The sequence below is a fragment of the Arvicanthis niloticus genome, chromosome 8 (genome assembly GCF_011762505.2).
Source record: "Arvicanthis niloticus isolate mArvNil1 chromosome 8, mArvNil1.pat.X, whole genome shotgun sequence".
Lineage (NCBI taxonomy): Eukaryota > Metazoa > Chordata > Mammalia > Rodentia > Muridae > Arvicanthis > Arvicanthis niloticus.
This window is the reverse complement of record NC_047665.1, coordinates 82768704-82787765: the sequence shown is the minus strand read 5'-3', so window position 1 is coordinate 82787765 and position 19062 is coordinate 82768704. Positions and strand designations below refer to the sequence as shown.

Genomic DNA, 19062 nt, shown 5'->3' with positions numbered 1-19062 from the left:
TTTTATGTGGTGCTGAAATGTAAACCCAGGGATCTGGGCATGCTACGCAGGTGCTCTATCAGCTCAGCGACATCTCTAGTTAATAGTTTACTTTTAAGTTTTTTTCATACTTTTTTGTAAATAGATTTTCACTGAATATCCCAGACTTGTGTCAAAGTTTTAGTTCTCCTTTTGCACCATGTCAAATATGGGATTATAGGCTTGGCAGCAGAAGTGTAAGGCAAATGGTTGCTGTGCATCTGCCATCAGGATGAATGATGGTGCTCAGCTTGTGTTCTCCTTTATATCCAGTTGGGACCCCAAATCATGGGGCGGGATGGCCTAGAACAGATTTAGAGTTGATCTTTCCACCTTATTTAACTTAATTTAGAACCTTCCTCCCAATCATATCCATTGAATTGTCAAGTTGAAAATATTACCACCACCAGTCTATCTTTTGTCAATTTGACATTCAAACATGTAATCTTTAAAGTATAACTTCTACTCCTTTTTCTATTGGTTCAGAGACACCTTGTAATGTAAGATGGATTCAGTCCAACTTCAAAAGTCTTCATAGACTTTAACAGTCCTAAAACTGTTCAAAGACAAAAGTCTAAGTCTCTGTTAAGACTTGAAGCAATCTCTTAACTGTGAATATATATACCTACACACACATATATGTATTTACATATATATACATTTATGTATGTACATACTATGTGTGTGTTTCTATAATTCCAATGCACAGTGGCACAGAATAGGCACTCTCATTCAAACAGGGATGATTTATCTACCAAGGGAAGGCCAAAACACAGAAAGTTGAACACAGAAGTTTGAAGTTCCTCGTCTGGCATCTGCAGCCACTAATGGAATCATCTGGGCTTCAAAGGTGTGAGGCAGCCTTGCTCCTCTAACTCTGCTAATACAGCCCATACAGCCTCTGTTAAACTGATTTCTATCCATGCATGTAGCTTTCCATGGTGAATGTTACATCATCCTGGCATCTCCAACATATTGCAGCCTTCAATGAAACTTAGGTTTCACCTTCCTAGCCACATAAAATACCCTCCCAGGCATGTCAGAAATGAATTAGATGAGAATTTAATCCATTCATACATTGTCTAGACCCAGCATCTTTCTTAAATCTTGGCATGGACCTTTATGATCACTCAGTATTATTTCTATAAAGCCTGGAAAGCAAACTCTACTTGGATGTTGGTGATAAGCTCAGATGACAGCCTCTGAGGTAGCCGACCCCTTTGAGGTTGTATCTGATTCTGTGTATCTTCAATGTTGACTCTGGGGAAACATTTACTTAAGTGATTGCTTAGAAGAAAAGAATCCCCTCAGCATTTTCAGTTTAAGTTTTCTCCTGAATTATTTGTTTGATTGATTTTTTTAATAGTGAAAAGTAGAAACAAAAGAGGTTTATTTAATGGAGCCACACTGGAAAGAGGGATAAAGGCATAGCATTCCTCAAGTTTCTCTCCTTGAATCTTGATGTGAAGGTGGTGTTAACTAGAAAGCGAGATACATACAGATATGCCTGGCAGTGTTTGGTCTCTTTGCTACTATGATTTCAGCTTTAGTTTGTTGCAAGGTCCACCTCTGCTCTAAGGTCATCTGGCAAGTTGTAAATCTCTCCAGGAGATAAGTTCCTTCCTTGGATACCCCCAGGGCTTTAAATGTTTCTCCTTATACATTAATTTGTATTTGCATCAGATAGAGCTTTCCCTTGGTTTAAATCTTGCCCTAAGGGCACTTTCCTGCTCTCCCTAAACACAATAGAAATGAAGATGTTTCTTGCTAGTGGTGTGCATCCTCTTAACATTATAGCTACTTTCTCAGCATCTTCCTTGCCTGTAACTTTAAATGTTCTCCTTTACCTGCAGAATGGTACATTTAAAAAATGTTTCTGCTCTTATCATTGCTTGTACCTCTTATACTATAGAACCGTGCTTCACATCTTGTGCATCATGACCCCTTTGGGGATCAAACAACCCTTCCATGGGGCTCTGCTGAGACCACCCTGCAGATCAAGCATTCACATTACAATTCCTAACAGTAGCAAAAACAGTTTTGAAATAGCAACAAAAATAATTTTATGGTGGCAAGTCACCACAACCTGAGGAACTGCATTAAAGGGTATCAGCATAGGAAGGTAGAGAGGTACTGCTGTAGCACCACCTAAATGCTGTCCCATCTTCAGACTTCCTCCACCAAATAAAATAGCTTCTTACTTTTCAATTCAGCCTCATTCAAATACTCAGAAAATTGGATGGATACTACGAATTTTTTTTTTTTGTTCAGAATGTAATGTGAATGACCTCTAGATATGGTCCTGGAAAATTCTGTTCCTCTCTGAAATCTCACGAGGTGGCCTTCACTGTCCATGTTTCTCTTGCTATTCCAGTATTTGTAGTTCTTACCAGGATTAATTATTAAATTTGGCTTTCAGCATTTAAAACTTTTACTGGTCCAAACTTCAAACCCTTTCACAATCCTTCCTCAGACAAATTCCAAAGTATCAAGAATCACTTTTCAGGCTTATTATAGCAATATTCCTTCTCTTGTATGATTTACTTTTCTTCTTGCTGTAACAAAATATATAATAGAAACAATGCAGGAAAGGCAGGGTTTATTTTGGCTTAAAGTTGGAAGATATAACCATCACATAGGCAAGGCATGGCAGCAGGCATGTGAGGCAGTTGATCACATTGCACCTGTAGTCAGGAAGCTGAGAGAATGAATGCTGATAGTTCGCTCACTTTTCCCTTTTTATTTGGCTTGGAACTTTAATTCATGGATGGTACTGCCCATACATAGTGAGTCTCAACCTTAGTTAACTATGCTTGGCTTCATTTTTTTATTTTAATTGAGAATTTGCTTTAAGTATCTAGAGAATGATGTTACTACTTGATAAATATATACAGTATAGAAAGAATAAATGGATATAATTAAAACATCTAACTCTTCAGCTATTAGATGTTTAAGGACATTTAAAATCCACTCTATTTTATATTAATATCTTTATTTTAGATATATATTATTTTATTTGTATGAGTACACTGTAGCTGTCTTCAGACACACCAGAAGAGGGCATCTGATCTCATTACAGATGGTTGTGATCCACTATGTGGTTGCTGGGAATTGAACTCAGAACTGTCGGAAGAGCAGTCAGTGCTCTTAACAGTGGTTAAGAGCACTCCAGCCTCCTTATGTTAATATCTTATCATCAAGTCTAATAATCAAGTCTCATATTAGCACAGTATATCTGCTCTCTGTGCTCTGCTTGCTTCAATGCCTTTTCAAGAGGCAGCTGTCTTGCATTCGTTCTCATGTGTATTTCTTTTTTATTAGATATTTTATTTATTTACATTTCTCCTTTACCCATTCCCCTGCCCCAAGAAACTTTCTATCCCATCCCTTTTTCTCTTTTTTGCTTTTATACCATTTTATTTACATGCAAGTATGAAGGTCAGTTCTAGGTGGAGGAACTAGCAATACAATAGATGCAAACAGTCAAGGAACAAACAAGACAATAAACACAAATAGTCAAAGAACAACCAACACAATAAACAAAGGACCATGATCACTCCCGTGATCACTGTTTCTAAGGGCTTATCAAGATGACCAAAATATCTGAGCCTATTTCCCTGTCCTAGCCAAAAGTCATTTTCATGCCTACAGCCTACTTCTTTGTTTTAGACTAAGATTTAGATTCCTGGCTGAAATTAATTCTTTGTTCTAGCCAAATGTCAGATTCCTGCCTGAAGCCCATTTTCTTGTCCTTGGCCAATGTCATATTCTTGCCAAGAATTCCCAAAAACTCTCCACATTTCCCCTTTTTTTATTTTATATATGAGACTGAGCGTGTCTTAGGTTGTTCTGACAAGAGTGCCTTCCTTACCCATCATGGAATATGCATTATCAAAGGCAATGCATTTCTGTCTTAGATTGGTAAGGCTCTGTGCAGAATCTTACCTGTCCTTTTAAAAAATATTACTTACTTTTATTACTATGTGGTGTGATAGTATAAAATTCACACCTCCTACATAACTGGAGATTTCTATTCTTTGACCAATATTCTTATATTTCTCCCCATTTCTATTCCCTTTTTTTGTAGTAAATAAACTACACTCCGTTTTTCACAGGCAAGAGAAATCATGCTCATTATCTCTGAGCCCCACGGGCTCAGTTTAGTTGACTCTGTTGGTTTTTCTGTGGAGTTCCTATCCCCTTTAAGGCCTGCAATCTCTCCTCCTATTCTTCCATAAGAGTCCCCAACCTCCATCGATTGTTTGGGTGTGGGTATCTGCATCTGTCTGAGTCAACTACTGGGTGACATCTCTAAGAGGACAGACATGCTAGACTCCTGTCTGTAAGCATTACAGAGTACCATTAATAGTTACAGATATTGGTGTTTACCCATAGGATGGGTCTCAAGTTGGGCTGATTATTGGATGGCCATTCCCTCTGTCTCTGCTCCATTCCCTGTCCCTGCATTTTTTGTAGACAGGATAAATTTTGGGTCAAAAGTTTTATGGAGTGAGTAGTTTGGTATCCCTATCATTTTACTGGGGCTCTCTTCTGGCTACAGGAGATGGCTTCTTAGTGCTGTGAGTCAAAGCTAGGGTCACAACCATTGACTTTGGGGAACCTGCCTTATCCCAGGTCTCTGTCATGTCCTGGAGATTTCCCTTGCCTTTCAACTTCCATAAATAGCAGATTTCCATTCATTCTCATGACCATCTGGCCATTTCTTCTGTTCCTTCCTACAACTGATCCTGAATCCCCTTCTCTTTTCCATCCCTTCTCTCACCCAGGTCCCTCTCCCATCTGCCACTTATATCAATTTTATTCCCTTTTCTAAGTGAGATCCAAGCATCCTCACTTGTGCCTTTCTTGTTATTTAGTTTCTTTGGGTCTGTGGAGTGCAGGATGGGTATCCTGTGTTTTACAACTATTATCCATTAATAAGTGAGTATGTATGTATCATGAATGTCCTTTGGGCCTGGATTACCTCACTTAGTATGATACTCTCAAGTTCCATCCATTTGCCTGAAAAATTCATGATGTCTTTGTCTTTAATAGCTGAATTTCATTGTGTAGATGTACCACACATTCTTTATCCATTTTTCAGTTAAGGGACATCAAGGCTATTTCTGGCTATTTAAATAATGCTGCTATAAACATAATTGAGTAAGTGTCCTTGTGGATCATCTTTTGAATCTATGCCCAGCAGTGATATAGCTGGGTCTTGAGGTAGAACTATTCCAAGTTTCTGAGAAACCGCCAAATTGACTTCCAAAGTAGTTGTACAAATTCGCATTCCCACCAGGGAGGGAGAAGTGTTCCTTTGCTCCACATTCTTGCTTGCTTGTGTATCTCTTGAGTTTTTGATCTTAGCCATTCTGACTAGTATAAGATAGAACCTCAGAGTTGTTCTTATTTCTATTTTCCTGATGACTAACGATTTCAAAAATGTCTTTAAGTGCTTTTAGGCTGAATTCCTCTGTTGAGAATTATGTTTACTTCTGTACCCCACTTTTAAATTGGGTCCTTTGGGTTGTTGGTGTTTAATTTCTGGAATTCTTTATCAATTTTGGATAATAGCCCTCTGTCAGATGTAGGGTTAGTGAAGATCCTTTCCCAAGCTGTATTCTACTTTTTTCCTATTGACATTGTTTTTTTGCCTACAGGAGATTTTCAGTTTCGTGAGGTCCCACTTATCAACTGTTGATCTTAGAGCCTGAGCTAGTGGTGTTCTGTTCTGGACGTTGTCTCCTGGACCAATGAGTTCAAGACTGTTCCTTACTTTCTGTTTTATTAGATTGAGACTATCCAATTTTATGTTGAGGTCTTTGATTTACTTGGGCTTACATTTTTTTTTTTTTACAGGGTGATAGATATGGATCTATTTGCACTCTTTCATATGCAGACATTCATGTAGACTAGAATTATTTGTTGAAGCTGCTTTCGTTTTTTCCATTATATGTTTTTGGCTTCTTTGTTTTAAAAAAAAAATAAAGTATACATGGGTGTGTGGGTTTATTTCTGGGTCTTTAATTCGATCTCAATAGCAAATCTTTCTGTTTCTATACCAATATAATACAGTTTTTATTACTATTGCTCTGTAGTATACCTTTAGGTCAGAGATAGTGATACCTCCTTAAGCCCTTTTATTGTTCAGGATAGCTTTAGCTATTCTGAGTTTTTTGTTTTTCCATGTGAAGTTGAAAACTTTTCTTTAAAGGTCTGAAAAGAATTGTGTTAGAATTCTAATGGAGATTGCATTGGATCTATAAATTGCTTTGGGCAAAATGGCCATTTTGACTATGTTAAATCTATTTATCCATGAATATGAGAAATCTTTCCATCTTCTGATATCTTTTTCAATTTCTTTCTTTGGGGACTTGAAGTTCTAGTCATATAGATTTTTCACTTGCTTGGTTAGAGTTATACCAAAATATTTTATGTTATTTGTGGCTATTGTAAAGGGCCTTGTTTCTCTAATTCCTTTCTTGGCCATTTGTATAAAGGAAAGTTACTTATTTCTTTGTGTTAATTCTGAATCCAGCCACTTTACTGAAGGTGTTTATCTGCTGTAAGAGTTTTCTGTTTGAAATTTTGGCGTCAGTTATAAATGCTATTATATCATTTACAAATAGTAACACTTAAACTTCTTCCTTTCCAATTTGTATCCCCTTGGTCTCCTTAGGTTTTCATATTGCTCTGGCTAACACTTGAAGTACTATATTTAATGGATAGGGAAAGAGTGAGCAGCTTTGTTTTGTCCTGATTTTAGTGGAATTGCTTTAAATTTCTCTACATTTAGTTTGATGTTAGCTATTGGTTTGCTGTATATTGCTTTGATTATGTTTAGCTAGGTGCCTTGTATCCTTGATCTCTCTAATACTTTTAATATAAAAGGGGCATTGGATTTTGTAGAAGGCTTTTTCAACATCTAAGGAGATGATGGTGTGATTTTTCTTTAATTTTGATTATATGGTGCTTCATGGATTTTTGTATATTGAGTCATCTCGGCATCTCTGAGATGAAGCCTACTTGATCATGATGGATAATGTTTTTGACATGTTCCTGCAATTGAGAGTATTTTATTGAGTATTTTTACATCAATGTTTTATAAGAGGAATTGGACTGAAGTTCTATTTGTTTTTTGAGTCTTTGTGTGGTTTAGATATCATGGTGACAGCAGCCTTATAGAATGAGTTTGACAGTATTTCTTTTGATTCTATTTTGTGGAATAGTTTGAGGAGTGTTGGTAGTAGCTCTTCTTTGAAGGTCTGGTAGAATTCTCACTAAAACCATCTGTCTCTGGGGTTTCTCTGGTTGGGAGACTTTTAATGACTGCTTCTATTTCTTTAGGAGTTATAGGGCTGTTTAAATAGTTTACCTTGTCTTGATTTAACGTTGGTAAGTGGTATCTGTCTAGAAAATCATCCATTTCATTTAGATTTTCCAATTATGTGGATTATAGTCTTAAATAAGACATAATATTTCTTGGTATTTCCTCAGTGTCTGATGTTATATTTCCCCTTTTCATTTCTGATTTTGTTAATTTGCATATTGTCTCTATGCCTTCTAGTTAATTTGGTTAAGGGTGTTTTTATCTTGTTGCTTTTTTTTTCAAAGAACCAGCTCTTGGTTTCCTTGATCCTTTGTATTGTTTTCTTATTTTTCCAATCAATTGATTTTAGCCCTGATTTTGATTATTTCCTTTCTTCTACTTCTTTTTGGTGTGTTTGCTTCTTTTTCCCTAGAGCTTTCAAGTGTAGTTTTAAATTGCTGGTATAAGAACTTTCTAATTTCTTTATGGAAGCATTTCTCTCAACACTGCTTTCATTGTGTGTCATAAATTTGGTTATGTTGTGCCTTCATTTCTATTGAATTCCAGAATGTTTTAAATTTCTTTATTTATTTCCTTTCTGACCCAGAGATCATTGTGTAGAGAGTTGTTCAGTTTCCATAGTGGGTAGGCTTTCTGGTGTTTCTGAAGTTGTTGAAATCCAGCTTTAATCCATGGTGATCTGATAATATACAAAGTATTATTTCAATTTTTCTGTTTCTGTTGAGACATGGTTTCTGTTTGGTCATAGAGTCAGTTTTGGAGAAGGATCTCTGTGATGCTGAGAGGAAGGTCTATTCTTTTGTTTTGATGTAAAACATTCTGTAGATATTTGTTAAATCCATTTGGTTCACAACTTTTGTTAGTTTTATTGTGTCTCTGTTTAGTTTCTGTTTTGATGAACTGTCCATTGGTGAGAGTGGGGTGTTGAGGTCTCCCACTATTAATGTATGGGGCTTGATGTGTGATTTAAGGTTTAGCAGTATTTCTATAACAAATATGAGTTCCTTTGTGTGGGGTCATAGATGTTCAGAATTGAGATATTATCTTGGTAGAGTTTTTTGTTTTGATGAGTATGAAGTGCCCTTCCCTGTCTCTTTTGATGAATTTTGGTTAAAAGTCTATTTTATTACATACTAGAATGGCCACTCAAGCTTGCTTTTCGAGTCTGTTGGCTTTGAATTTTTTTCTAGCCCTTTACCCTTAGGTTATGTCTACCTTTATTGAGGAGGTATGTATCTTGTTTGGAGTAGAATCCTGAATCTTGTTTTTGCATTCATTCTTTTAGCCTGTGTCTTTTTATTAGGGGATTGAGACCATTGTTGTTGAGATATATTAATGACCAATGATTTTTAATTCCTGTTATTTTGATGTTGCTGATGTTTGTGTGTGTGTGTGTGTGTGTGTGTGTGTGTGTGTGTGTGTGCATGCGTGCGCACGCTCCCCTTGTGTTTTTGTTGGTGTGGAATTACTTATTTTCTGTGTTTTCTTGGATGCAGTTATCCTTCTTGGATTGCAAATTTCATTCTAATATTTTCTGTAGGGCAGTATTTGTGGATAGATACTGTTAGAATTTGGATTTGTCTTGAAATATCTTGTTTTCTCCACCTATGGTGATTGAGAGTTTTGCTGGGTATGTAGGTGGCATCTGTATGTTTGTTTCTGTTTTGTTTTGGGTTTCTTTGTTTGTTTTTTTGAAGTTACAAGATATCTTTCTAGGTTCTTCTAGTTTTTAGACACTCTTTTGAGAAGTCAGGTGTAATTCTGATAGGTCTGTTTTTGTATGTTACCTGGCCTTTTTCCCTTGATGCTTTTATTTTGTTTGTTTGTTTGTTTGTTTGTTTGTTTGAGACTGGGTTTCTCTGTATAGCCCTCGCTGTCCTGGAACTCACTCAGTAGACAGGGATGGCCTTGGACTCAGAAATTCATGCCTGCCTCTGCCTCCCAAGTGCTGGGATTAAAGGCATGTATCACCACTGCCCAGCTCCCTTAATACTTTTAACAATCCTTTTTTTCTGTAGATTTTGTGTTTTCATTATTTTGTGGCTGGAAGATTTTCTTTTCTGGTCCATTCCAATTGGTGTTCTATAAGTTTTTTGTAAGTTTATAACCATCTCTTTCTTTAGGCCTGGAAAGTTTTCTTCTATGATTTTGTTGAAAATACTTTCTGGGGTTTAGAGCTTGAACTCTTCTCCTTCTATTTCTATTATTCTTAGGTTAGAGCTTTTCTTGGAATCCCAGATTTCCTGGATGCTTTATGTCAGAATTATTTAGATTTAACATTTTCTTTGACTGATGTATGAATTTCTTCTACTGTACCTTCTATGCCTCAGATTCTCTCTTCCATCTCCTGTATTCTGTTGTGATGTTTGTATCTGTGGTTCCTGTTCTTTCGCTAGGTTTTCCATCTCATGAATTCTTTCAGTTTGTTTTATTTATTACTTCTATGTCTTCTTTCAGGTCTTACACAGTTTTATTTATTTCCTTCACATGTTTAATTGTATTTTCCAGTATTTCTTTAAGGGATGTATTCATTTCCTCTTTAAAGATCTCTAACATTGTTATAAGATTGAATTTAATGTCATTTTCTTGTGGTTTTGTTGTGTTGGGATATTCAGGGCTAGCTGTGTTCTGAAGGTGTTACTGTCTTGGTTTTTGTTGATTGTGTGCTTTCAAAGGCCTTTAGCCTTCTGGATGGCTTTGGGCCCTAGATGTTCCTGTTGTAGTAGGTATTGGGAGGGTAGATTTTGAAGGGAGGACCTCAATGGTCCTCTTGTGGCAGGCCTCTAATGGGTGTCTTTGGGCTCCATGGTTCTAGGTTAGCAGGTTTGTATGGCTGAGGATCCACAGGTCTGATGAAGGTGAGCAGATTTTTGGCAGAAGAATGGAGGTCCAGAAGGGTTAGCAGGCTTTTCAGGGCAGCTTAGTGTGCCCCAGTGGACTCAACGAATAAGGATGATGAGTAGGGCAAGGAGGCTAACCTATATCTAAAATATTTTTTGATTTAAAAGTTTATTGTAATGAATTTTCAAAACAAAAGCAAAATCATGAAGCTGTACTAAGTAAACCAAACAAAGATTTGTTCATATTTAAACTCTATTCTTATTTATAATCTCATTTTCTAATTTTATAATTTAAAATTGTATTCTTTTAATTGTATCATTTCCTACTTTTCTTTTCTTCCTTCACATCTTCCATACATCCCTCCCCAATCTCTTTTAAACTCATGGTTTTTAAAAAATTAATTGTTATACATACCTATATCTTTATGGTTATACATATATTTTTTATTAGACTAGCTACTTGCTCAGTCTGTGTAATGTTACTTCTATGTCTGTTTTCAGGGCTGGCCATTTGATATTCCATAGTCAATTTTTGTGCTTTTTCCTGGAGAAGACTATTTCTTTTGATCATAGGATTACTTAATTTTCTGTAATTTTTTCTGTAGTCTTGAGGTCTTGTGGGTTTCATTTCAGCATATCTTTTGTTGTTGTTTTTCTCAGGTCTAGGCAGTCATGTTGGTGAGATTCTATGTATCTAATATCTGACATTACTAGGAGATACAGTCTCACAGCAAACTCACAGTGAGTATGACTCTTACAATCTTTCTGCCCCCTCATTTGCAATGATATCTAAGTCTTAAGTGTGGGAGTTCATTTATAGGCGTTTCATTTGGGAATGGACTCCATAACTCTACATTTTGATTGATTGTAGTTTTTTGTAATGAACACATTCTCTTACAGAGAGAAGTTTCCTTGATGACTGGTAATGACTACATGTTTTGTGTGTATTTAGAATGTAGAACAAATATTTAGAATGTATGAGGGATCATCTTGGTGGCAGTTGTAGACTCCAAGATCTGTTTCTTAACTATTTATAGACAGTTGGCTTGGTACCGAGGCCCAGACATGACTTTCCCCTTGTTGAACACTGCCAAGGAATGCATGTTACTACTACATCTTACAGTTGCTTATGCCCTGCCTTGATGACTTGTATTGTGGTTCATAAACATCAAACCTGGGTGGAACTGTTGGTTGCTTATCTCATTTGCAAACTTATGTAGCATGCCTTCTGGCACCATGACAGCTAGTACCCAGGGAAAACGTAATATAAATGGCTGGGCCCTTTCTATGATCCCACTCTCTTCATTTCTATACTATTCTTAACAATAGTATGCTTTTCCTAAGGCAGCTCTTCTTAGAAAAAGTTGACTCAACTTGGTTCTGAAAACATACTCAAAGAAAGACTGATTGACTTGGTTAAGTTGACAATGTGGCCAGTTCTTGTGTTCTGTCCATGAATCTTGCCTCTGTAATTTCTGTTCCAGTTTCTAAATCATTCATTTCCAAATTCCTTAGTTTGGGTTTTCTTTATTGATTCCATTTCCACTTTCAGCCCATGAATGGTCTTATTCAAGTCCTTCCACTATTCATTTGTGTTTTCATAGATTTTTAAAATGGATTTTTTTTATCTGTTCTTTAAGAATCTTTATCATAGTGGTTCTCAACCTTCCTAATGCTGTGATCTTTTAATAAAGTTCCTCATGTGTGGTGACTCACAACTGAGCAATTTTTCTTGTTACTATATAACCACAATTTTGCTACTGAAGTATTTGTATTTTCTGATGGTCTTAGGTGAGCCCTGTAAAAGAGACATTTGAACCCTAAAGGAGTCATGACCCACAGGTTGAGAATCCATTGCTCTATCCTCTTCATAAAGACCACTTTACATTTATTTTTTTCTTGTATTTCAGCTATTTTGTAATATTCAGGGCCTGCTATGGTAGGATTGTTAGGCTCTAGTGTAGACATGTCCTGACTCCTATTGGTTGTGATTTTATGCTGGTTTCTAGGCACCTGAGATAGGGAATACTGGAATTTTACATGCTGATATTTGGTCTTGTCTTTCATGGGTGAATGTTTTTTCCTTGGTTTCTTTTTTTCTCTTTTTTAGGAGAGTGTGGCGGCTGTGTATTGCCTGGTAGAATTTTTTTCCTGTGGTCTTGATATGTGTGGGTACTGGGAGTTACAGATAAAATATGTTTCTGGTTAATGTGGCCACTCTTAATGTAAAGAATTTTGTGGTACTGAAAGTGCAATGTATATTTTTATAAATGCTAGGGTCTTATGCATGCTAGGTAAGTATTTGTTAGAAATTCTTAAGGAAAAGTAGGTTTAAAAAAAGAGGAGACATAAAATTACCCCTTAGAATAAGCTTTATGAGGAGAGTGTGACTTAAGAGCATCGGAGGCCATGGTCAGATTTTGAAGGGCCAGAGTCTTAGGACTTGGCATGATAGATCGTGGAAGGGAGAGAGAGGTCTTTTCCTTCAAGTTCTAGAAAGAAGCTGCATTAGGAGGGAAAACATCATGTATAACTTTATAGGAATGAGAAGGGAAAGAATCTCATGGAGAAGGTGGGTTCTGATTTTCAGCCTTTGGGGAGGTGATAGAAAGTTCCACGTCACATTGTCACATTATTTAGCATGGCCTGTCTTGTTTGCCAAGGCACATGAGGCAGATACTAGGTAGACTGCCACCATAGACGTATTCTATAGTTCAAGGCAGAGTGGTCTTGCTTTTTCTACACAGGCTTGAGTATTTTAGCAAGTTCCTGACTGTTCTTTATTTAAAGAATAGACTTAAAGGGGTGTGGCCTGATTTTTGACAATCTGTCATCTTATCTCTTAGAGAGACAGTTCAGTGATTTGTCATTACTCTGACACTGAATCTTGCCCCAGCTCCTATAGTCCAGTTTTAAATTTACCAAAAATTGAGCAGAACGCAGGCTTTCCAAATATTTCCACCTACAGTTTGCCTATTCTCACTATCTTCTCTCAGTGAAGTCCATTTGGTATTATTGGCAAAGAATAAGAATATAAATCTATTAGTTAAAATCTATTATGGTTATTACAGTTCAGTCTTTATTTTGTATATTCCACAGGTGTCGAGACATAAATAATGTCACAATCCTAATAGATCATGCACACTAGTTTCATTGCTGTGACTTCATTGTCTCATCTGTTTGTCTCTTCTCCCTAGACCCTACGAAATGAAACTGTCCATCTGAAAAGCTGTTCAGATGTGTGCCACATTTGTATATACCTTGTGATGGAGGGAAGGATGAGGGTTGACAATTTCACTGTCTTTGTTTGAAACTAATGCAGAGTTTACAGTATTCACTTATGGAAATGAAAGGGAGGTGCTGCAGGATGATCTAAGCAGCGGCAGAGGAAGCAGTTCCTGAAACATCTCTGACAGGCAGGAAGCACAATGTCAAAAATCTCCTGAGACAGGATTGAGGAAATTGCTTGTGAAAGTTCACTATGCTAAGGGAGTGTCCTATTGCTCTACTCTGGGCTCCATGTGACCCTGAGGAGGCTTCCACTTCTAGCTAATATTGTAGGTAGAATTATACTTTGTCTTATTACACAAACCAGATTCCAGGTGGCGATAGCTCAGGATTATGAAAGACTATGGTGGTTTGTGTTTTGTATATGATTTTTATATTGATGTAAGTTAACTTCAGCTTCTCTAATAACTAGTAACAGAGGCTGGGGAAGGGAAATTGAAGTTAACTTACACTGTTAACAGCTGTTGGACTTTTTCTTTCTCCCAAAACTTCTCTGAAACAAAAGGACTGTTGGTCTGCCAGATGGCTGGACAACTCTTAACGCCAACACCAGCCATCCTGAACACATCCGTGGATGCCTTGAAACAACTATGAAAGATGTTGCAGCTGATTGTTGGCTCCTGAAGTTGCAGCCACAGCCAGGGATGTTTGAAATGGTTTGGACTAAACCTTTTCAATAATATACCTACCTCAGTAAACCATTTTGTACCTTGGCTAGAGGGATAGTATTTCCCTGTTAAATGGATCGCTGTTACTGGTGGCAAGGCTGTGATGGGTCCAAAATATAAGTCTTTATGACTCTAATGAAAAGCTAGGATCGAACAAACAAATGGCTATAATTGGTCCAAATACTCATAATCAGGTTATTTAAAAGCAGGTTGCCCAGACCTATGTGGTGATAGTCTCCTGTGCTGAGTCCAGTGGTATTTCAGTAGATCCAATCAAGACTTTTCTCAAGTGGCCTTTCCTGACCCATTTTCCTAGTGCAAACATCAGGAGGCCATTGAGGATGGTGGCAGATGGAGGTAAGCAGCAGCAAGACAGTTGTAGGCACTTATTGACAGTTGAACAAGTGCTGGCCACAGATAGCGGCATTGCGACACTGATCTTAAGCAGGGACTTGACAGCTGGAAGAGTACCTCCAGCCCAGGCTTGACAACCAAAGATATTATGGGGCCCTTTGGACATGATAGCATGGGTAATACCCTGAAGCTTGACAGCTGAAGACTGTATAGACAGCTGATATCACCTGACACCAAAAGAGATTAGTGCCATCTAGTTTCTGAACCCAGTGCCTGGCTTCCTAGAAAAAAATCTCAGACAAGTGCAGATTGACAGCTGAAGAAAGAGCCACCCGCAGAGGCTTAAGACCCACATACTGGCATCATTAGATGGCCTAGGCTGAGAACTATTTTTTTAATTGGATATTTTATTTATTTACATTTCAAATGGTATCCATTTCCTGGCTTCCCTTCTGCAACACCCCATCCTATCGTGCCTTGCCCTGATATGAGGGTGCTCCCCCATGCACCCATTCCTGTCTCACCACCCTAGCATTCATCTATACTGGGGCACCAAGCCTTCACAGAACCAAGGGACTCCCCTCCCATTGATACCAGATAAGGCTCCTTCAGCTCCTTCAGTCTTTCCCCTAACTCCACCATTGAGGTCCTTGGGGTCAGTTCAATGGTTGACTGCAAGCATCCATATCTGTATTGGTCAGGATCTGGCAGAGCCTTTCAGGAGGCAGCTGTATCAGGCTCCTGTCAGCAAGTACTTCTTGGCATCTGCAATAGTATCTGTGTTTGCTGTCTGCATGTGGGATGGATCCTCAGGTGGGGCAGTCACTTGATGGCCTTTCTTTCAGTCTCTGATCCACTCTTTGTCCCCGTAGGCTGAGAACTGTTTTACTGACTATTGCCAAAGGCTAAGGATTCAAATAGCCAAGGAATCACAAATCTGACCCAGCTATAGACTCTGCCAACTACAACAGTAACCAGCCTGGCAATGCATGTCAACTGGAATAAAAGTGGCATTAATATTATGTGAGTAACCAACTACTTTCTGATTGAACTTAAGAATTGCTTTCATACCTGCCATCATTACTGGGGTCAAAGTCCCATGACTAGACTGGCCCTAGATTCTAGGAGAAAACTTACTATTTTTCTGCTCAATGGACATATTAACTAAACCAACTCCTAATTATTTATCATTATTCTCACAGAACAATTCGTCTCTCAATCCTCATTAGAAGAGCTTCTTTTTATAGCAGATAGTGTTTGACATAGAGACCCACAACTGATCAAGAAACAAAGAATAAGAGACTTCAGAATGCCTAGTGTTACATAGGGCATCTATATCATAATCTGTACCCAGCGCTCATCAATTGTGTCAGGGGAGCAGTCAGCAATATTGTAAAAGCCATAAGGAGTGGGTGACTATAGGAAACTTTTCAGAATACAACAGGACAGTTGATCATATAAATTTACAGCAGTTGAGATTGCTATCTGAAGATTCATGCAGGTGGGCCAAAAAAAAAAAAAAAAAAAAATTATAGCACGTTGAGAGGAGAGGTGGGCACAGTGTTACACCCCTAGCTAATGAGCTATTTATTGGCAGTGGATAGTTTCTGGGAAAAGAAAAGTTAGTCATCTTTAAGGGTGAATCCCTGACTGCCCTTCAGTGAAAGACACACATTCAAAAGCACAGCATAAAGTATATTTTATAGCTTTTGTTTTGTTTTGTTTTGTCTTTTTGTAAAATAGAAAATAAATTTGGGTAGGGAAGGAGAATAGAGCTAAGGAGAAGTAGCGGTATGGAGCCAATATAGTCAGTGCACATTGTAAAAAATTCTTAAATAACTAATAAGAAATCATAAAATAGAGAATGAGAGCTGGTGTCCCCGGCCCTCACTAGCACCCACATGCTTGGGTGAGGTGGCTTTGACCCCGGGTTGCCCGGCCAGCGCGACCGAGGAGGTGGCTGGACAGCTGGAAAATCAACGGAGAAATGGACTGTCCCACAGACCTGGAAACGGCCGCCCCCAAAGGCCAAGACCGCTGGTCCCAGGAAGATATGCTAAATTTGTTGGAATGCATGAAGAACAACCTTCCATCCAACGACAGCTCCAAGTTCAAAACCACAGAGTCGCATATGGACTGGGAAAAAGTTGCATTCAAGGATTTTTTCAGGAGATATGTGCAAGCTCAAATGGGTGGAGATTTCTAATGAGGTAAGGAAGTTCTGAACATTGGCCGAATTGATCCTTGATGCCCAGGAGCATGTCAAAAACCCTTACAAAGGCAAAAAAAAAAAAAAAAAAAACCTCAAAGAAACACCCGGATTTTCCAAAGAAGCCTCTCACCCCTTACTTCCGCTTCTTCATGGAGAAACGGGCCAAGTATGCGAACTCCACCCTGAGATGAGCAACCTGGACCTGACTAAAATCCTGTCTAAGAAATACAAGGAACTTCCAGAGAAGAAGAAGATGAAATATATTCAGGACTTCCAGAGGGAGAAACAGGAGTTCGAGCGAAACCTGGCCCGATTCAGGGAGGATCACCCTGACCTTATCCAGAATGCCAAGAAGTCGGACATCCCCGAGAAGCTCCAAACTCCCCAGCAACTGTGGTATACCCATGAGAAGAAGGTGTATCTCAAAGTGCGGCCGGATGCCACTAAGAAGGAGGTGAAGGACTCCCTAGGGAAGCAGTGGTCTCAGCTCTCAGACAAAAAGAGGCTGAAATGGATTCGTAAGGTCCCGGAGCAGTGGAAGCAGTACGAGGAGATTATGCGTGATTATATCCAGAAGCACCCCGAGCTAAACATCAGTGAGGAAGGTATTACCAAGTCCACCCTCAGCAAGGCTGAACGCCAGCTCAAGGAAAAGTTTGATGGACAACCCACCAAGCCACCTCCGAACAGCTACTCCCTGTACTGTACAGAGCTCATGGCCAACATGAAGGATGTGCCCAGCACAGAACGTATGGTGCTATGCAGCCAGCAGTGGAAGCTGCTCTCCCAGAAGGAAAAGGATGCTTATCACAAGAAGTATGACCAGAAAAAGAAAGATTATGAGGTAGAGCTGCTGGGGTTCCTTGAGAGTTTGCCCGAGGAAGAGCAGCAGCAGGTCCTGGGGGAGGAGAAGATGCTGAATATCAATAAGAGGCAGACCACCAGTCCAGCCTCCAAGAAGCCTTCACAGGAAGGTGGCAAGGGTGGCTCCGAGAAGCCCAAGCGGCCTGTGTCTGCCATGTTCATCTTCTCAGAGGAGAAGAGAAGGCAGCTGCAGGAGGAACGACCGTCGAGCTCTCAGAAAGCGAGCTGACCCGTCTGCTGGCCCGCATGTGGAACGACTTGTCCGAGAAGAAGGCTAAATATAAGGCCCGGGAGGCTACGCTAAAGGCGCAGTCTGAGAGGAAGCCAGGTGGGGAGCGTGAAGATAGGGGCAAGCTGCCTGAGTCGCCCAAGAGAGCTGAGGAAATCTGGCAGCAGTGTCATTGGAGACTATCTGGCCCGCTTCAAGAATGACCGGGTGAAAGCCTTGAAAGCCATGGAGATGACTTGGAACAACATGGAGAAGAAGGAGAAGCTAATGTGGATTAAGAAGGCAGCAGAAGACCAAAATAAATAAATAAATAAATTATATATATATATATATATATATATATATATATATATATATATATATATATTTAAGTGAGATGCGGGCCCCTCCAGCTGCTACAAACTCTTCCAAGATGAAGTTCCAGGGGGAGCCCAAGAAACCTCCTATGAACGGTTACCAGAAGTTCTCCCAGGAGCTGCTGTCCAATGGGAAGCTAAATCACTTGCTGAAGGACCGCATGGTAGAGATTGGTAGCCGCTGGCAGCGCATCTCCCAGAGCCAGAAGGAGCATTATAAGAAGCTGGCCGAGGAGCAGCAGAAGCAGTACAAGATGCACTTGGACCTCTGGGTCAAGAGCCTGTCTCCTCAGGACCGAGCAGCGTACAAAGAATACATCTCCAATAAACGTAAAAACATGACTAAGCTTCGAGGCCCAATTCCCAAGTCTAGCCGGACCACCCTGCAGTCTAAGTCAGAGTCCGAGGAGGACGACGACGAGGAAGATGAGGATGATGATGACGAGGAGGAGGAGGAAGACGACGACAATGGCGACTTGTCTGAGGGTGGCGGGGACTCTTCCGAGTGGAGCAGTGAAGATGAAAGCGAGGATGAGGATGAGAATGATGATGATGATGACGACGACGACGAGGATGAGGATGAGGATGAAGACAATGAGTCTGAGGGCAGTAGCTCCAGCTCTTCATCTTCAGGGGATTCCTCAGATTCTGACTCCAACTGAGGCTCAGCCTCCATCCCAGGCAGGCAGGCAGCCAAGGAAAGCCACGGCAGAGCTCACCTCCCCAACTGACAACCTTCGTCTTTCCCTGTACCTGTATGTTCTGTACCTTGTACTCCCCAGACTCCCTCACTTACTTTCTTTCCTTTAAAAAAACAAAAACAAAAACAAAAACAAAAACAAAAACAAAAACAAAAACAAATCAGTGGGGGGTAGGAGGTTGCGTGAGCCCAGGCTAGGG

General features: G+C 39.3%; 1 pseudogene across 1 annotated transcript; it reads left to right on the top strand.

The window, feature by feature from the left end:
• Window positions 1-14673: 14673 nt before the first annotated feature.
• Window positions 14674-18839, top strand: LOC117713427 (nucleolar transcription factor 1-like; annotated as a pseudogene). The gene is made up of 4 exons (XR_013111936.1): window positions 14674-14677; window positions 16445-17152; window positions 17264-18121; window positions 18174-18839. The product of XR_013111936.1 is annotated as a nucleolar transcription factor 1-like (transcript).
• The last annotated feature ends 223 nt before the right edge of the window (window positions 18840-19062 follow it).